Source organism: Phalacrocorax carbo, chromosome 8 (assembly GCF_963921805.1).
Source record: "Phalacrocorax carbo chromosome 8, bPhaCar2.1, whole genome shotgun sequence".
Lineage (NCBI taxonomy): Eukaryota > Metazoa > Chordata > Aves > Suliformes > Phalacrocoracidae > Phalacrocorax > Phalacrocorax carbo.
In genome coordinates, this window is record NC_087520.1 from 2375 (window position 1) to 21063 (window position 18689).

Below are 18689 nucleotides of genomic sequence, written 5' to 3' on the forward strand. Positions count from 1 at the left end.
ACCCTAACCCTAACCCTAACCCTAACCCTAACCCTAACCCTAACCCTAACCCTAACCCTAACCCTAACCCTAACCCTAACCCTAACCCTAACCCTAACCCTAACCCTAACCCTAACCCTAACCCTAACCCTAACCCTAACCCTAACCCTAACCCTAACCCTAACCCTAACCCTAACCCTAACCCTAACCCTAACCCTAACCCTAACCCTAACCCTAACCCTAACCCTAACCCTAACCCTAACCCTAACCCTAACCCTAACCCTAACCCTAACCCTAACCCTAACCCTAACCCTAACCCTAACCCTAACCCTAACCCTAACCCTAACCCTAACCCTAACCCTAACCCTAACCCTAACCCTAACCCTAACCCTAACCCTAACCCTAACCCTAACCCTAACCCTAACCCTAACCCTAACCCTAACCCTAACCCTAACCCTAACCCTAACCCTAACCCTAACCCTAACCCTAACCCTAACCCTAACCCTAACCCTAACCCTAACCCTAACCCTAACCCTAACCCTAACCCTAACCCTAACCCTAACCCTAACCCTAACCCTAACCCTAACCCTAACCCTAACCCTAACCCTAACCCTAACCCTAACCCTAACCCTAACCCTAACCCTAACCCTAACCCTAACCCTAACCCTAACCCTAACCCTAACCCTAACCCTAACCCTAACCCTAACCCTAACCCTAACCCTAACCCTAACCCTAACCCTAACCCTAACCCTAACCCTAACCCTAACCCTAACCCTAACCCTAACCCTAACCCTAACCCTAACCCTAACCCTAACCCTAACCCTAACCCTAACCCTAACCCTAACCCTAACCCTAACCCTAACCCTAACCCTAACCCTAACCCTAACCCTAACCCTAACCCTAACCCTAACCCTAACCCTAACCCTAACCCTAACCCTAACCCTAACCCTAACCCTAACCCTAACCCTAACCCTAACCCTAACCCTAACCCTAACCCTAACCCTAACCCTAACCCTAACCCTAACCCTAACCCTAACCCTAACCCTAACCCTAACCCTAACCCTAACCCTAACCCTAACCCTAACCCTAACCCTAACCCTAACCCTAACCCTAACCCTAACCCTAACCCTAACCCTAACCCTAACCCTAACCCTAACCCTAACCCTAACCCTAACCCTAACCCTAACCCTAACCCTAACCCTAACCCTAACCCTAACCCTAACCCTAACCCTAACCCTAACCCTAACCCTAACCCTAACCCTAACCCTAACCCTAACCCTAACCCTAACCCTAACCCTAACCCTAACCCTAACCCTAACCCTAACCCTAACCCTAACCCTAACCCTAACCCTAACCCTAACCCTAACCCTAACCCTAACCCTAACCCTAACCCTAACCCTAACCCTAACCCTAACCCTAACCCTAACCCTAACCCTAACCCTAACCCTAACCCTAACCCTAACCCTAACCCTAACCCTAACCCTAACCCTAACCCTAACCCTAACCCTAACCCTAACCCTAACCCTAACCCTAACCCTAACCCTAACCCTAACCCTAACCCTAACCCTAACCCTAACCCTAACCCTAACCCTAACCCTAACCCTAACCCTAACCCTAACCCTAACCCTAACCCTAACCCTAACCCTAACCCTAACCCTAACCCTAACCCTAACCCTAACCCTAACCCTAACCCTAACCCTAACCCTAACCCTAACCCTAACCCTAACCCTAACCCTAACCCTAACCCTAACCCTAACCCTAACCCTAACCCTAACCCTAACCCTAACCCTAACCCTAACCCTAACCCTAACCCTAACCCTAACCCTAACCCTAACCCTAACCCTAACCCTAACCCTAACCCTAACCCTAACCCTAACCCTAACCCTAACCCTAACCCTAACCCTAACCCTAACCCTAACCCTAACCCTAACCCTAACCCTAACCCTAACCCTAACCCTAACCCTAACCCTAACCCTAACCCTAACCCTAACCCTAACCCTAACCCTAACCCTAACCCTAACCCTAACCCTAACCCTAACCCTAACCCTAACCCTAACCCTAACCCTAACCCTAACCCTAACCCTAACCCTAACCCTAACCCTAACCCTAACCCTAACCCTAACCCTAACCCTAACCCTAACCCTAACCCTAACCCTAACCCTAACCCTAACCCTAACCCTAACCCTAACCCTAACCCTAACCCTAACCCTAACCCTAACCCTAACCCTAACCCTAACCCTAACCCTAACCCTAACCCTAACCCTAACCCTAACCCTAACCCTAACCCTAACCCTAACCCTAACCCTAACCCTAACCCTAACCCTAACCCTAACCCTAACCCTAACCCTAACCCTAACCCTAACCCTAACCCTAACCCTAACCCTAACCCTAACCCTAACCCTAACCCTAACCCTAACCCTAACCCTAACCCTAACCCTAACCCTAACCCTAACCCTAACCCTAACCCTAACCCTAACCCTAACCCTAACCCTAACCCTAACCCTAACCCTAACCCTAACCCTAACCCTAACCCTAACCCTAACCCTAACCCTAACCCTAACCCTAACCCTAACCCTAACCCTAACCCTAACCCTAACCCTAACCCTAACCCTAACCCTAACCCTAACCCTAACCCTAACCCTAACCCTAACCCTAACCCTAACCCTAACCCTAACCCTAACCCTAACCCTAACCCTAACCCTAACCCTAACCCTAACCCTAACCCTAACCCTAACCCTAACCCTAACCCTAACCCTAACCCTAACCCTAACCCTAACCCTAACCCTAACCCTAACCCTAACCCTAACCCTAACCCTAACCCTAACCCTAACCCTAACCCTAACCCTAACCCTAACCCTAACCCTAACCCTAACCCTAACCCTAACCCTAACCCTAACCCTAACCCTAACCCTAACCCTAACCCTAACCCTAACCCTAACCCTAACCCTAACCCTAACCCTAACCCTAACCCTAACCCTAACCCTAACCCTAACCCTAACCCTAACCCTAACCCTAACCCTAACCCTAACCCTAACCCTAACCCTAACCCTAACCCTAACCCTAACCCTAACCCTAACCCTAACCCTAACCCTAACCCTAACCCTAACCCTAACCCTAACCCTAACCCTAACCCTAACCCTAACCCTAACCCTAACCCTAACCCTAACCCTAACCCTAACCCTAACCCTAACCCTAACCCTAACCCTAACCCTAACCCTAACCCTAACCCTAACCCTAACCCTAACCCTAACCCTAACCCTAACCCTAACCCTAACCCTAACCCTAACCCCTAACCCTAACCCTAACCCTAACCCCTAACCCCTAACCCCTAACCCTAACCCCTAACCCCTAACCCCTAACCCCTAACCCCTAACCCCTAACCCCTAACCCCTAACCCCTAACCCCAACCCTGTTAGATGGTGATGACTGGATGGTGTGACTGTGATTGTCACTCTAACCTGTAACGTGTCATCCCTAAGCTGTAGGTCCGTAAGGCCCTATGCTTGGGCTGTGACTGCAGTGACTGCTGACTGTGGAGGGTGAAATGGTAACTCCTAGCCCATCTGTAGTGTGTGAAATTGTAATTGTAAACTGTAACTGTGTATTGAGGTTTCTAGGTTGTGGGTGTTGTACTGGTTGGCTGGTTAGGGTGTTTGTTGTTTTGTATGTTGTAATTAGTTTCTGGGGTGCTCTGTGTCTTGTAGGCTGTGTTGTGGTTGCTCTGTTGTGCTGGGTACTTCTGGTATTGGGTTCAAGAGAAAATGGTGTTCATTTTGTTGTTTTTGGTTTTGTGTTTACTGCCTTGATGTGTCTCTGGTTGAGTTCTGGTACGGGGTGTTATTTGTGAGGGGTGTGTATTGCTGATTGTGGTCTGTGCAGTGGTTACAGGGTTGCTTGTGGTGGGTGGTGATTGTTTTGTGTGGAGGTTTGTTTTAGGTTTTGTGTTGTGGTTTTGGTTTGTGAATGGTTATTTTTATGTGCAGTTTTTTTGTTTTTGTTAGTGTGTCTCTGGTGGGTGTTTTTGTATTTGTGGTTTTTGTTTTTTGCTGGTTGTGTGTTGTGTCAGGTGTTTATTTGTGTTTCAGGTTGGGGGTGGTTACTTTTTTTTGGTAGTAGTGTCATCAGGAAGAGGAAAAAAAATTTAAAAATAATAAGAGTGGTGCAGCAGTAGGGAATGGCTTTTGGCTCTGGGAGTAAATTTTTTTCTTTTCATTGATAACGTTTAGGTTTTATTTTTCTTATTTACTCAAAGAGCCAAAAGCCATTCCCTACTGCTGCTTTTTTTCCTTTAATTACCTCCCATAGAGTTTAAGGGCTACATAGAGCCCTGTGATTAAATCCCACCCACTGGAAATTACACCCCACCCACAAATAACACACAGGAGGCCTGAATAAAACAATGACACACATGTTTTCATTTCCTTTATTATTGTATTAGTAATGCTCCTTTATTATGCCTCCAGTTTTGGGAAACACTGGACATAAAGCGTGCTTTTCCACCTGTCGCATTCCTCTAGGACCTCTCCACCTGCAATGTAACAGAGGCATGATAAGCACAACTCCTAACAGCCTTCATTTCTGTTACTACACCACATTGAGGTTTTCCCATGCTAATGATATGGTAACAAAGTGCCCTGCCTCCCCACACCTAACCCCCCTCACTGCATGTAAACAACATATGTGTTTCCACAACTTACAATACTTACAATACCTACTACGGCAACATTTCTTTTCCTCCTCACACAACTACATTTACTCGGCCTGCCTCACTCCTCTCCCTCCAATACCAGCTTCATCATTACCTTTATGCATTGAGTCATTCCTTACCTAGCTCCCCAGCAACACCTCTACATGCTTGTACACATCTCCACATCCACGCTTCAATCTCATCCTTGCACTGAGGCCAAGTGGTAGCACTTAGGCCCATGCAGTTATTTGCTGTTACTAATACAATCACTGTACTAGACAACATCTCCTACGCTTAAACCCCTTTTTCCCCCTGGATAAATCCATTTCCACCGTTCATTCATCTACCGAGCAGTACCTGTCTCCTCTCATGCCATAATTCACTTCTCCTGCAAGGATAACATTACCTCCCTAGGTCCAACACTTCCCATCCCTACTAATTGGGTCAACTCTTACTCAATAGTCCTCTAATTGTACTACAACTGTAACTCCTTTAGGCTCCTAGCAAGCGCTTACCACCCGAGCCTCAGACCCTGTTACCTTAGGCACAAAGCTCACTCTCATTATGTAGTCCACTTACTGCTCTGCTAATATACCTTTTCCTCTCCCAAACCACACCGCCTCTGTGATGACGACATGCCTCCTCGCATCTCTGCAGACCTTAGACTTCAATGCCCCTATGACAGACAAACCAGCATCCTTATAACATACGCTAACGACACCAAAGGTACTTCCCTACACCCTAGGCATACACAATTACCATAAACCCACATCATTCTCAAGCTGCCCCACCTAAACAATGGCCACCTACTCCAACTCCCCATACCCAAAACCCACCGTATGCAATTTCATCAACACCGAGCCAGACCTATCATATCATACATCCCAACATCAACCCTTCAATGCCATATACCCAGACAGCACACAAAACCCTATGCCTAGCGGGACAGCCACCCAAACATGCCTGTTACACATTGCCTGACACACTGGCTGTAGAATGCCTATAAACACTTCAGGAAACCAGCACCAGCCATGGAAGGCAAAACCTAGATTCAGAAATCCCCCATCTCTAAGCCTCTTCAAAGACTGCATCTCAGCCCCACAAGAACATCTCCAACAACACCCCACACCACCAAACATCAGACCTCTACTGACACACACATTCAACCCGGCAACCTCACAAAGGTTTCAAACAGACCGCTCATCCGCCCACCGGGTCCATCGCCCCTTCCTCTCCACCGAGCCGTTCCGCCGCCTGTCGCCCTGCTCCTCCAGCACTCCCTGGGAACTCCGCTCCCAGGCACCTCAAAAAATTGCCCTGCCTCACAAAACCCCGTCCCAGAGCCTGACCTCCGCCCAAACATTGGCGATGAACGTCGCCTCGCAGAGCGGCCGGGACCGGGGAAAAAAAACCCCAGCCGGGGGAGAAAAAAAAAAATCCCCCAGCTGGGGTTTTTTTATTCTAATTTTATTTTTACACCTGTGGAAAAAGTTTGTTGTTAGTTACCACCACCAAACCCAACCCTCAAAACACCGTGAACACCCCACGCCACACAACCCTATCAAAGGAGGTAGATGCAAAGGACTGCCACATACCAGGGACACATGTAGTCCCATACCTACATTCACCCGCACAACCCAGGGCCTCAAAAAAGGGCCCTGCCTGCAAAAAACCCATATCACCAAGCCTCACAACCCTACCGAAGCACACATTCAACCCGGCAACCTCACAAAGGTTTCAAACAGACCGCTCATCCGCCCACCGGGTCCATCGCCCCTTCCTCTCCACCGAGCCGTTCCGCCGCCTGTCGCCCTGCTCCTCCAGCACTCCCTGGGAACTCCGCTCCCAGGCACCTCAAAAAATTGCCCTGCCTCACAAAACCCCGTCCCAGAGCCTGACCTCCGCCCAAACATTGGCGATGAACGTCGCCTCGCAGAGCGGCCGGGACCGGGGAAAAAAAACCCCAGCCGGGGGAGAAAAAAAAAAATCCCCCAGCTGGGGTTTTTTTATTCTAATTTTATTTTTACACCTGTGGAAAAAGTTTGTTGTTAGTTACCACCACCAAACCCAACCCTCAAAACACCGTGAACACCCCACGCCACACAACCCTATCAAAGGAGGTAGATGCAAAGGACTGCCACATACCAGGGACACATGTAGTCCCATACCTACATTCACCCGCACAACCCAGGGCCTCAAAAAAGGGCCCTGCCTGCAAAAAACCCATATCACCAAGCCTCACAACCCTACCGAAGCACGCATTCAACCCGGCAACCTCACAAAGGTTTCAAACAGACCGCTCATCCGCCCACCGGGTCCATCGCCCCTTCCTCTCCACCGAGCCGTTCCGCCGCCTGTCGCCCTGCTCCTCCAGCACTCCCTGGGAACTCCGCTCCCAGGCACCTCAAAAAATTGCCCTGCCTCACAAAACCCCGTCCCAGAGCCTGACCTCCGCCCAAACATTGGCGATGAACGTCGCCTCGCAGAGCGGCCGGGACCGGGGAAAAAAAACCCCAGCCGGGGGAGAAAAAAAAAAATCCCCCAGCTGGGGTTTTTTTATTCTAATTTTATTTTTACACCTGTGGAAAAAGTTTGTTGTTAGCTACCACCACCAAACCCAACCCTCAAAACACCGTGAACACCCCACGCCACACAACCCTATCAAAGGAGGTAGATGCAAAGGACTGCCACATACCAGGGACACATGTAGTCCCATACCTACATTCACCCGCACAACCCAGGGCCTCAAAAAAGGGCCCTGCCTGCAAAAAACCCATATCACCAAGCCTCACAACCCTACCGAAGCACACATTCAACCCGGCAACCTCACAAAGGTTTCAAACAGACCGCTCATCCGCCCACCGGGTCCATCGCCCCTTCCTCTCCACCGAGCCGTTCCGCCGCCTGTCGCCCTGCTCCTCCAGCACTCCCTGGGAACTCCGCTCCCAGGCACCTCAAAAAATTGCCCTGCCTCACAAAACCCCGTCCCAGAGCCTGACCTCCGCCCAAACATTGGCGATGAACGTCGCCTCGCAGAGCGGCCGGGACCGGGGAAAAAAAACCCCAGCCGGGGGAGAAAAAAAAAAATCCCCCAGCTGGGGTTTTTTTATTCTAATTTTATTTTTACACCTGTGGAAAAAGTTTGTTGTTAGTTACCACCACCAAACCCAACCCTCAAAACACCGTGAACACCCCACGCCACACAACCCTATCAAAGGAGGTAGATGCAAAGGACTGCCACATACCAGGGACACATGTAGTCCCATACCTACATTCACCCGCACAACCCAGGGCCTCAAAAAAGGGCCCTGCCTGCAAAAAACCCATATCACCAAGCCTCACAACCCTACCGAAGCACACATTCAACCCGGCAACCTCACAAAGGTTTCAAACAGACCGCTCATCCGCCCACCGGGTCCATCGCCCCTTCCTCTCCACCGAGCCGTTCCGCCGCCTGTCGCCCTGCTCCTCCAGCACTCCCTGGGAACTCCGCTCCCAGGCACCTCAAAAAATTGCCCTGCCTCACAAAACCCCGTCCCAGAGCCTGACCTCCGCCCAAACATTGGCGATGAACGTCGCCTCGCAGAGCGGCCGGGACCGGGGAAAAAAAACCCCAGCCGGGGGAGAAAAAAAAAAATCCCCCAGCTGGGGTTTTTTTATTCTAATTTTATTTTTACACCTGTGGAAAAAGTTTGTTGTTAGTTACCACCACCAAACCCAACCCTCAAAACACCGTGAACACCCCACGCCACACAACCCTATCAAAGGAGGTAGATGCAAAGGACTGCCACATACCAGGGACACATGTAGTCCCATACCTACATTCACCCGCACAACCCAGGGCCTCAAAAAAGGGCCCTGCCTGCAAAAAACCCATATCACCAAGCCTCACAACCCTACCGAAGCACGCATTCAACCCGGCAACCTCACAAAGGTTTCAAACAGACCGCTCATCCGCCCACCGGGTCCATCGCCCCTTCCTCTCCACCGAGCCGTTCCGCCGCCTGTCGCCCTGCTCCTCCAGCACTCCCTGGGAACTCCGCTCCCAGGCACCTCAAAAAATTGCCCTGCCTCACAAAACCCCGTCCCAGAGCCTGACCTCCGCCCAAACATTGGCGATGAACGTCCCCTCGCAGAGCGGCCGGGACCGGGGAAAAAAAACCCCAGCCGGGGGAGAAAAAAAAAAATCCCCCAGCTGGGGTTTTTTTATTCTAATTTTATTTTTACACCTGTGGAAAAAGTTTGTTGTTAGTTACCACCACCAAACCCAACCCTCAAAACACCATGAACACCCCACGCCACACAACCCTATCAAAGGAGGTAGATGCAAAGGACTGCCACATACCAGGGACACATGTAGTCCCATACCTACATTCACCCGCACAACCCAGGGCCTCAAAAAAGGGCCCTGCCTGCAAAAAACCCATATCACCAAGCCTCACAACCCTACCGAAGCACGCATTCAACCCGGCAACCTCACAAAGGTTTCAAACAGACCGCTCATCCGCCCACCGGGTCCATCGCCCCTTCCTCTCCACCGAGCCGTTCCGCCGCCTGTCGCCCTGCTCCTCCAGCACTCCCTGGGAACTCCGCTCCCAGGCACCTCAAAAAATTGCCCTGCCTCACAAAACCCCGTCCCAGAGCCTGACCTCCGCCCAAACATTGGCGATGAACGTCGCCTCGCAGAGCGGCCGGGACCGGGGAAAAAAAACCCCAGCCGGGGGAGAAAAAAAAAAATCCCCCAGCTGGGGTTTTTTTATTCTAATTTTATTTTTACACCTGTGGAAAAAGTTTGTTGTTAGCTACCACCACCAAACCCAACCCTCAAAACACCGTGAACACCCCACGCCACACAACCCTATCAAAGGAGGTAGATGCAAAGGACTGCCACATACCAGGGACACATGTAGTCCCATACCTACATTCACCCGCACAACCCAGGGCCTCAAAAAAGGGCCCTGCCTGCAAAAAACCCATATCACCAAGCCTCACAACCCTACCGAAGCACACATTCAACCCGGCAACCTCACAAAGGTTTCAAACAGACCGCTCATCCGCCCACCGGGTCCATCGCCCCTTCCTCTCCACCGAGCCGTTCCGCCGCCTGTCGCCCTGCTCCTCCAGCACTCCCTGGGAACTCCGCTCCCAGGCACCTCAAAAAATTGCCCTGCCTCACAAAACCCCGTCCCAGAGCCTGACCTCCGCCCAAACATTGGCGATGAACGTCCCCTCGCAGAGCGGCCGGGACCGGGGAAAAAAAAACCCCAGCCAGGGGAGAAAAAAAAAAATCCCCCAGCTGGGGTTTTTTTATTCTAATTTTATTTTTACACCTGTGGAAAAAGTTTGTTGTTAGCTACCACCACCAAACCCAACCCTCAAAACACCGTGAACACCCCACGCCACACAACCCTATCAAAGGAGGTAGATGCAAAGGACTGCCACATACCAGGGACACATGTAGTCCCATACCTACATTCACCCGCACAACCCAGGGCCTCAAAAAAGGGCCCTGCCTGCAAAAAACCCATATCACCAAGCCTCACAACCCTACCGAAGCACGCATTCAACCCGGCAACCTCACAAAGGTTTCAAACAGACCGCTCATCCGCCCACCGGGTCCATCGCCCCTTCCTCTCCACCGAGCCGTTCCGCCGCCTGTCGCCCTGCTCCTCCAGCACTCCCTGGGAACTCCGCTCCCAGGCACCTCAAAAAATTGCCCTGCCTCACAAAACCCCGTCCCAGAGCCTGACCTCCGCCCAAACATTGGCGATGAACGTCGCCTCGCAGAGCGGCCGGGACCGGGGAAAAAAAACCCCAGCCGGGGGAGAAAAAAAAAAATCCCCCAGCTGGGGTTTTTTTATTCTAATTTTATTTTTACACCTGTGGAAAAAGTTTGTTGTTAGCTACCACCACCAAACCCAACCCTCAAAACACCATGAACACCCCACGCCACACAACCCTATCAAAGGAGGTAGATGCAAAGGACTGCCACATACCAGGGACACATGTAGTCCCATACCTACATTCACCCGCACAACCCAGGGCCTCAAAAAAGGGCCCTGCCTGCAAAAAACCCATATCACCAAGCCTCACAACCCTACCGAAGCACGCATTCAACCCGGCAACCTCACAAAGGTTTCAAACAGACCGCTCATCCGCCCACCGGGTCCATCGCCCCTTCCTCTCCACCGAGCCGTTCCGCCGCCTGTCGCCCTGCTCCTCCAGCACTCCCTGGGAACTCCGCTCCCAGGCACCTCAAAAAATTGCCCTGCCTCACAAAACCCCGTCCCAGAGCCTGACCTCCGCCCAAACATTGGCGATGAACGTCGCCTCGCAGAGCGGCCGGGACCGGGGAAAAAAAACCCCAGCCGGGGGAGAAAAAAAAAAAATCCCCCAGCTGGGGTTTTTTTATTCTAATTTTATTTTTACACCTGTGGAAAAAGTTTGTTGTTAGTTACCACCACCAAACCCAACCCTCAAAACACCATGAACACCCCACGCCACACAACCCTATCAAAGGAGGTAGATGCAAAGGACTGCCACATACCAGGGACACATGTAGTCCCATACCTACATTCACCCGCACAACCCAGGGCCTCAAAAAAGGGCCCTGCCTGCAAAAAACCCATATCACCAAGCCTCACAACCCTACCGAAGCACACATTCAACCCGGCAACCTCACAAAGGTTTCAAACAGACCGCTCATCCGCCCACCGGGTCCATCGCCCCTTCCTCTCCACCGAGCCGTTCCGCCGCCTGTCGCCCTGCTCCTCCAGCACTCCCTGGGAACTCCGCTCCCAGGCACCTCAAAAAATTGCCCTGCCTCACAAAACCCCGTCCCAGAGCCTGACCTCCGCCCAAACATTGGCGATGAACGTCGCCTCGCAGAGCGGCCGGGACCGGGGAAAAAAAACCCCAGCCGGGGGAGAAAAAAAAATCCCCCAGCTGGGGTTTTTTTATTCTGATTTTTGTTTTTACTCCTGTGGAAAAAGTTTGCTGTTAGTTACCACCACCAAACCCAACCCTCAAAACACCGTGAACACCCCACACGGCACAACCCTATCAAAGACAGTTTCTACAAAATATATGTAACTATCCATATCCCTGGTTCATTTCAAACTACATTCACCCATAGAACACAGGCAGCCAATATTGACTTCCGCATTCACTCAACCTCACTACACAAGGATGTGTGAATGTACATCCAATGATACCACACCAGCTCTAATCGATCACACGCAGCAATGATGTACACGGGCGGATACTTCCACCACGCCGCAGTGGTAGATTAACTATGGACATTCACTCACCTACAACAGGCAAACAGGGTACAACAAGCACTACATATGTGCAACCGTACAAGACAGCGGAGGTAACTGCCTAGGTACACACACTCAGCCACACGCGTCACACAGGACAGCTATACAGATACACAACAATAAAGAACTGCACAATAGAAACTACATAGATATGTTCCAACAAACAAGAGCTGGAGGAATCTGTGCAGACATATACATACACCAATACAACAGTACGTGCATTCAAACGTACAAGTGTCGGAGGAAATTTAGTAGCGTGCAGTCACCCAAAGATGATGGTGACCAGAGGGAGGAACATATATTCCTTCACCTAAAAAAAAAAGACCACAACAATCCATACTCAATAGCGTTGTCACAATCACATCGCTCCACAAGGACCTACCCCGCAACATCCCCCACCTCACATACACGTGGCTTCTCCTCTCACTTGCTCCTTACCCGTGCTGGACTTGGATGGTCACCATCCTTTGCGGCCCCCTGGAGATACAAGCACAGAGTTGCCACTGCAATTCCTAAAAAAATCACCAGCTACACCCCCCTCTTCTCTGCAACCCAGTTCACCTCAAACGCTCCTGTGCCACCTTGCCCTGACTCGACACCCCCGGGCAGGGCGGCTCCAAGCCAAGACACCACAACCACAGGCGAACCCTACACAGAACGCCAACAACAACACGCCTCAAAATACAAGCCAAGTTGGTCGGCGAGAGCGACGACGCACGGACAGAAAACCTCCATGCGGTAAGAGCAGGCGCAGGACCCTAGCGTGCTCCTAGCGCCACGCCAGAAAACGACGACACCTTCGTGGGCGGGGACAAGCGCTTCCTCTCAAAACTGACGAGACGGATGCGCAAGCAGCCCGCCTTCAAGACCTCAGCCCCTGAAGATGCAAGGAAGAAGCGCCAGTCCCTAAAAGCGACTGGGAGTGAGCAGAGCCGCTCACGTGGCCGGGAACGGCGCGGCACAAGACCACCGGCCAGAACCACCCGAGACGCCAAAACGATCCACGCTGGAAGCTTGCGACGCCAAAAGAGAAGCGCCCGATGGGCGCCGTGCCCACGACTAGGGCCTCGCCGGGCCCTACTAACGCTGCCGAGGCACCTGCCTCGAGATCCTGCGGAACAAAGAACACCCGAGACCCGAGGAAGGTCAAACACACCCAACACACAGACGCACTACACAACGACACGCACAGCCTGGAACCGCCCTGCCCAGGGCACACTACTGTCATATTTCAGAGGAACCCGCTCCATTCCCCTGCTCAAAGGGGACCGCTTCCTAGACAACCCTCTCCCCTACGCTCTCTTTAGAACCCCTTCCTGCCACAGCCAACCGTGCCCCCCCTCGCTCCCCCAACCCCTTCCCCAGCACCGTTGCCTCAACTTAGCTTTCAAGGGGCCGAGTCTCTCCCTCTTCCCTTCCTTCTGGAGGACAAGCACACGTCACTCCTCCAGTCACCAGCTGCCTCTTCGTCATCTGAAAAAAACAAAAACTATCACAAGCCCCACACAACAGCCCTGTCAGTCAGCATCCCATCACTCTACAAAGACCTAGGCCGCTGCATCCGTCTACCTCAGATGCGCCCAGCTGCTCTGCTCACTTGCTCTGTGGCCGTGCCCAACTCACACTGTTGTCCTCCCTTGTGGCCCCTAGGGATACCAGGAGACCATGTTACCACTGCCCTTCCAAAGGAAGATCTCCCCAGCCCCACGCCCCTCCTCCCTGCGACCCAGCTCACCTCGAACGCGCATCCAGTCCCAAAGGCAGCCGCACACAGTCTAAAAAAACCAAACAGAAACGCTTCAACCCGCTTGCCGCACAACACCTTGGTACGGAACCACCGCCTTGACCGCAATCGCCTCACCTTCTCGGACCCCTCGTCGCCATGCGTCGTCTCCCCTCTGAAGGCTGATTGCGGCACCTGCAAAAATCCAAGCAGAAAGGCACCTGCTGAGAGGCTGCAGAACCGTCAAGCTACCCACACCAATCCCCGTTTAAGACTCCCACCTTTTCCTCACCAGCTCACCTACCTGGACGCCATCAGATCCAACTGCCATGTTCAAGCTCGACCACCACCTGCAAGACCCAAACATGGGTTGTTCATGACTCTAACTGCAAAGCCCCAAAGAGACACATCGCTACTTCAGCGCACCTAACATTGCTCACCCCGTGCAGTTCCCCTCCGGTGCCCGGATCCCGCTTGGCCCACCACATGCACCCTCAAATATTAATGCCATATCGCACTCACAGAGCCATCAGTCACCACTTCCCTCTACATACACCACGCACCAACTCACCTGCTTACAGCGCTATCCTCGGCCCTCCTCCGTCGCCCTGCACGACTCCTCCCTCGGCATCTGCCAAAATATCAAACAAGTCCCCTCAATGAACAGCAATAGCTTAGCCATTCCACAGGCCTTGTTCCCAGGTAGCAAGCCCATCGAGAGCCCAGCTAGGCCTGCTCTGCCATCTAAGCACCGTAAACCAAGCATTACGCCCGACCCACATCCAAGCCGGAATGTCCTTGAGATGCTCTCTGCTCCGCTGACGCAGGAGCTCCCTCTCCCCGACAGCTACCGTCAGCCCCTGGGAAGCCACAAAACACCATGGGAATTCTTCTTCTCACCCACTGACAACGGCCGCTCGATCTAGGAGGGCCACACATCATTTCCCCCAAAGAAGCAAGGCACTTTGACACATAAGCCATAGCCTCTCATCGTTCCTGTGCCACCTTGCCCTGACTCGACACCCCCGGGCAGGGCGGCTCCAAGCCAAGACACCACAACCACAGGCGAACCCTACACAGAACGCCAACAACAACACGCCTCAAAATACAAGCCAAGTTGGTCGGCGAGAGCGACGACGCACGGACAGAAAACCTCCATGCGGTAAGAGCAGGCGCAGGACCCTAGCGTGCTCCTAGCGCCACGCCAGAAAACGACGACACCTTCGTGGGCGGGGACAAGCGCTTCCTCTCAAAACTGACGAGACGGATGCGCAAGCAGCCCGCCTTCAAGACCTCAGCCCCTGAAGATGCAAGGAAGAAGCGCCAGTCCCTAAAAGCGACTGGGAGTGAGCAGAGCCGCTCACGTGGCCGGGAACGGCGCGGCACAAGACCACCGGCCAGAACCACCCGAGACGCCAAAACGATCCACGCTGGAAGCTTGCGACGCCAAAAGAGAAGCGCCCGATGGGCGCCGTGCCCACGACTAGGGCCTCGCCGGGCCCTACTAACGCTGCCGAGGCACCTGCCTCGAGATCCTGCGGAACAAAGAACACCCGAGACCCGAGGAAGGTCAAACACACCCAACACACAGACGCACTACACAACGACACGCACAGCCTGGAACCGCCCTGCCCAGGGCACACTACTGTCATATTTCAGAGGAACCCGCTCCATTCCCCTGCTCAAAGGGGACCGCTTCCTAGACAACCCTCTCCCCTACGCTCTCTTTAGAACCCCTTCCTGCCACAGCCAACCGTGCCCCCCCTCGCTCCCCCAACCCCTTCCCCAGCACCGTTGCCTCAACTTAGCTTTCAAGGGGCCGAGTCTCTCCCTCTTCCCTTCCTTCTGGAGGACAAGCACACGTCACTCCTCCAGTCACCAGCTGCCTCTTCGTCATCTGAAAAAAACAAAAACTATCACAAGCCCCACACAACAGCCCTGTCAGTCAGCATCCCATCACTCTACAAAGACCTAGGCCGCTGCATCCGTCTACCTCAGATGCGCCCAGCTGCTCTGCTCACTTGCTCTGTGGCCGTGCCCAACTCACACTGTTGTCCTCCCTTGTGGCCCCTAGGGATACCAGGAGACCATGTTACCACTGCCCTTCCAAAGGAAGATCTCCCCAGCCCCACGCCCCTCCTCCCTGCGACCCAGCTCACCTCGAACGCGCATCCAGTCCCAAAGGCAGCCGCACACAGTCTAAAAAAACCAAACAGAAACGCTTCAACCCGCTTGCCGCACAACACCTTGGTACGGAACCACCGCCTTGACCGCAATCGCCTCACCTTCTCGGACCCCTCGTCGCCATGCGTCGTCTCCCCTCTGAAGGCTGATTGCGGCACCTGCAAAAATCCAAGCAGAAAGGCACCTGCTGAGAGGCTGCAGAACCGTCAAGCTACCCACACCAATCCCCGTTTAAGACTCCCACCTTTTCCTCACCAGCTCACCTACCTGGACGCCATCAGATCCAACTGCCATGTTCAAGCTCGACCACCACCTGCAAGACCCAAACATGGGTTGTTCATGACTCTAACTGCAAAGCCCCAAAGAGACACATCGCTACTTCAGCGCACCTAACATTGCTCACCCCGTGCAGTTCCCCTCCGGTGCCCGGATCCCGCTTGGCCCACCACATGCACCCTCAAATATTAATGCCATATCGCACTCACAGAGCCATCAGTCACCACTTCCCTCTACATACACCACGCACCAACTCACCTGCTTACAGCGCTATCCTCGGCCCTCCTCCGTCGCCCTGCACGACTCCTCCCTCGGCATCTGCCAAAATATCAAACAAGTCCCCTCAATGAACAGCAATAGCTTAGCCATTCCACAGGCCTTGTTCCCAGGTAGCAAGCCCATCGAGAGCCCAGCTAGGCCTGCTCTGCCATCTAAGCACCGTAAACCAAGCATTACGCCCGACCCACATCCAAGCCGGAATGTCCTTGAGATGCTCTCTGCTCCGCTGACGCAGGAGCTCCCTCTCCCCGACAGCTACCGTCAGCCCCTGGGAAGCCACAAAACACCATGGGAATTCTTCTTCTCACCCACTGACAACGGCCGCTCGATCTAGGAGGGCCACACATCATTTCCCCCAAAGAAGCAAGGCACTTTGACACATAAGCCATAGCCTCTCATCGTTCCTGTGCCACCTTGCCCTGACTCGACACCCCCGGGCAGGGCGGCTCCAAGCCAAGACACCACAACCACAGGCGAACCCTACACAGAACGCCAACAACAACACGCCTCAAAATACAAGCCAAGTTGGTCGGCGAGAGCGACGACGCACGGACAGAAAACCTCCATGCGGTAAGAGCAGGCGCAGGACCCTAGCGTGCTCCTAGCGCCACGCCAGAAAACGACGACACCTTCGTGGGCGGGGACAAGCGCTTCCTCTCAAAACTGACGAGACGGATGCGCAAGCAGCCCGCCTTCAAGACCTCAGCCCCTGAAGATGCAAGGAAGAAGCGCCAGTCCCTAAAAGCGACTGGGAGTGAGCAGAGCCGCTCACGTGGCCGGGAACGGCGCGGCACAAGACCACCGGCCAGAACCACCCGAGACGCCAAAACGATCCACGCTGGAAGCTTGCGACGCCAAAAGAGAAGCGCCCGATGGGCGCCGTGCCCACGACTAGGGCCTCGCCGGGCCCTACTAACGCTGCCGAGGCACCTGCCTCGAGATCCTGCGGAACAAAGAACACCCGAGACCCGAGGAAGGTCAAACACACCCAACACACAGACGCACTACACAACGACACGCACAGCCTGGAACCGCCCTGCCCAGGGCACACTACTGTCATATTTCAGAGGAACCCGCTCCATTCCCCTGCTCAAAGGGGACCGCTTCCTAGACAACCCTCTCCCCTACGCTCTCTTTAGAACCCCTTCCTGCCACAGCCAACCGTGCCCCCCCTCGCTCCCCCAACCCCTTCCCCAGCACCGTTGCCTCAACTTAGCTTTCAAGGGGCCGAGTCTCTCCCTCTTCCCTTCCTTCTGGAGGACAAGCACACGTCACTCCTCCAGTCACCAGCTGCCTCTTCGTCATCTGAAAAAAACAAAAACTATCACAAGCCCCACACAACAGCCCTGTCAGTCAGCATCCCATCACTCTACAAAGACCTAGGCCGCTGCATCCGTCTACCTCAGATGCGCCCAGCTGCTCTGCTCACTTGCTCTGTGGCCGTGCCCAACTCACACTGTTGTCCTCCCTTGTGGCCCCTAGGGATACCAGGAGACCATGTTACCACTGCCCTTCCAAAGGAAGATCTCCCCAGCCCCACGCCCCTCCTCCCTGCGACCCAGCTCACCTCGAACGCGCATCCAGTCCCAAAGGCAGCCGCACACAGTCTAAAAAAACCAAACAGAAACGCTTCAACCCGCTTGCCGCACAACACCTTGGTACGGAACCACCGCCTTGACCGCAATCGCCTCACCTTCTCGGACCCCTCGTCGCCATGCGTCGTCTCCCCTCTGAAGGCTGATTGCGGCACCTGCAAAAATCCAAGCAGAAAGGCACCTGCTGAGAGGCTGCAGAACCGTCAAGCTACCCACACCAATCCCCGTTTAAGACTCCCACCTTTTCCTCACCAGCTCACCTACCTGGACGCCATCAGATCCAACTGCCATGTTCAAGCTCGACCACCACCTGCAAGACCCAAACATGGGTTGTTCATGACTCTAACTGCAAAGCCCCAAAGAGACACATCGCTACTTCAGCGCACCTAACATTGCTCACCCCGTGCAGTTCCCCTCCGGTGCCCGGATCCCGCTTGGCCCACCACATGCACCCTCAAATATTAATGCCATATCGCACTCACAGAGCCATCAGTCACCACTTCCCTCTACATACACCACGCACCAACTCACCTGCTTACAGCGCTATCCTCGGCCCTCCTCCGTCGCCCTGCACGACTCCTCCCTCGGCATCTGCCAAAATATCAAACAAGTCCCCTCAATGAACAGCAATAGCTTAGCCATTCCAC

The 18689-nt window shown here is 53.4% G+C and overlaps 1 long non-coding RNA gene across 1 annotated transcript; it reads right to left on the reverse strand.

The window, feature by feature from the left end:
- Positions 1-4213: 4213 nt before the first annotated feature.
- Positions 4214-13702, reverse strand: LOC135314616 (uncharacterized). Its single transcript, XR_010374107.1, has 3 exons — positions 12424-13702; positions 12218-12295; positions 4214-4507 (listed from the first exon to the last, which is right to left on the reverse strand). It is a non-coding gene; the product is annotated as an uncharacterized LOC135314616 (long non-coding RNA).
- Between the last annotated feature and the right edge of the window lie 4987 nt (positions 13703-18689).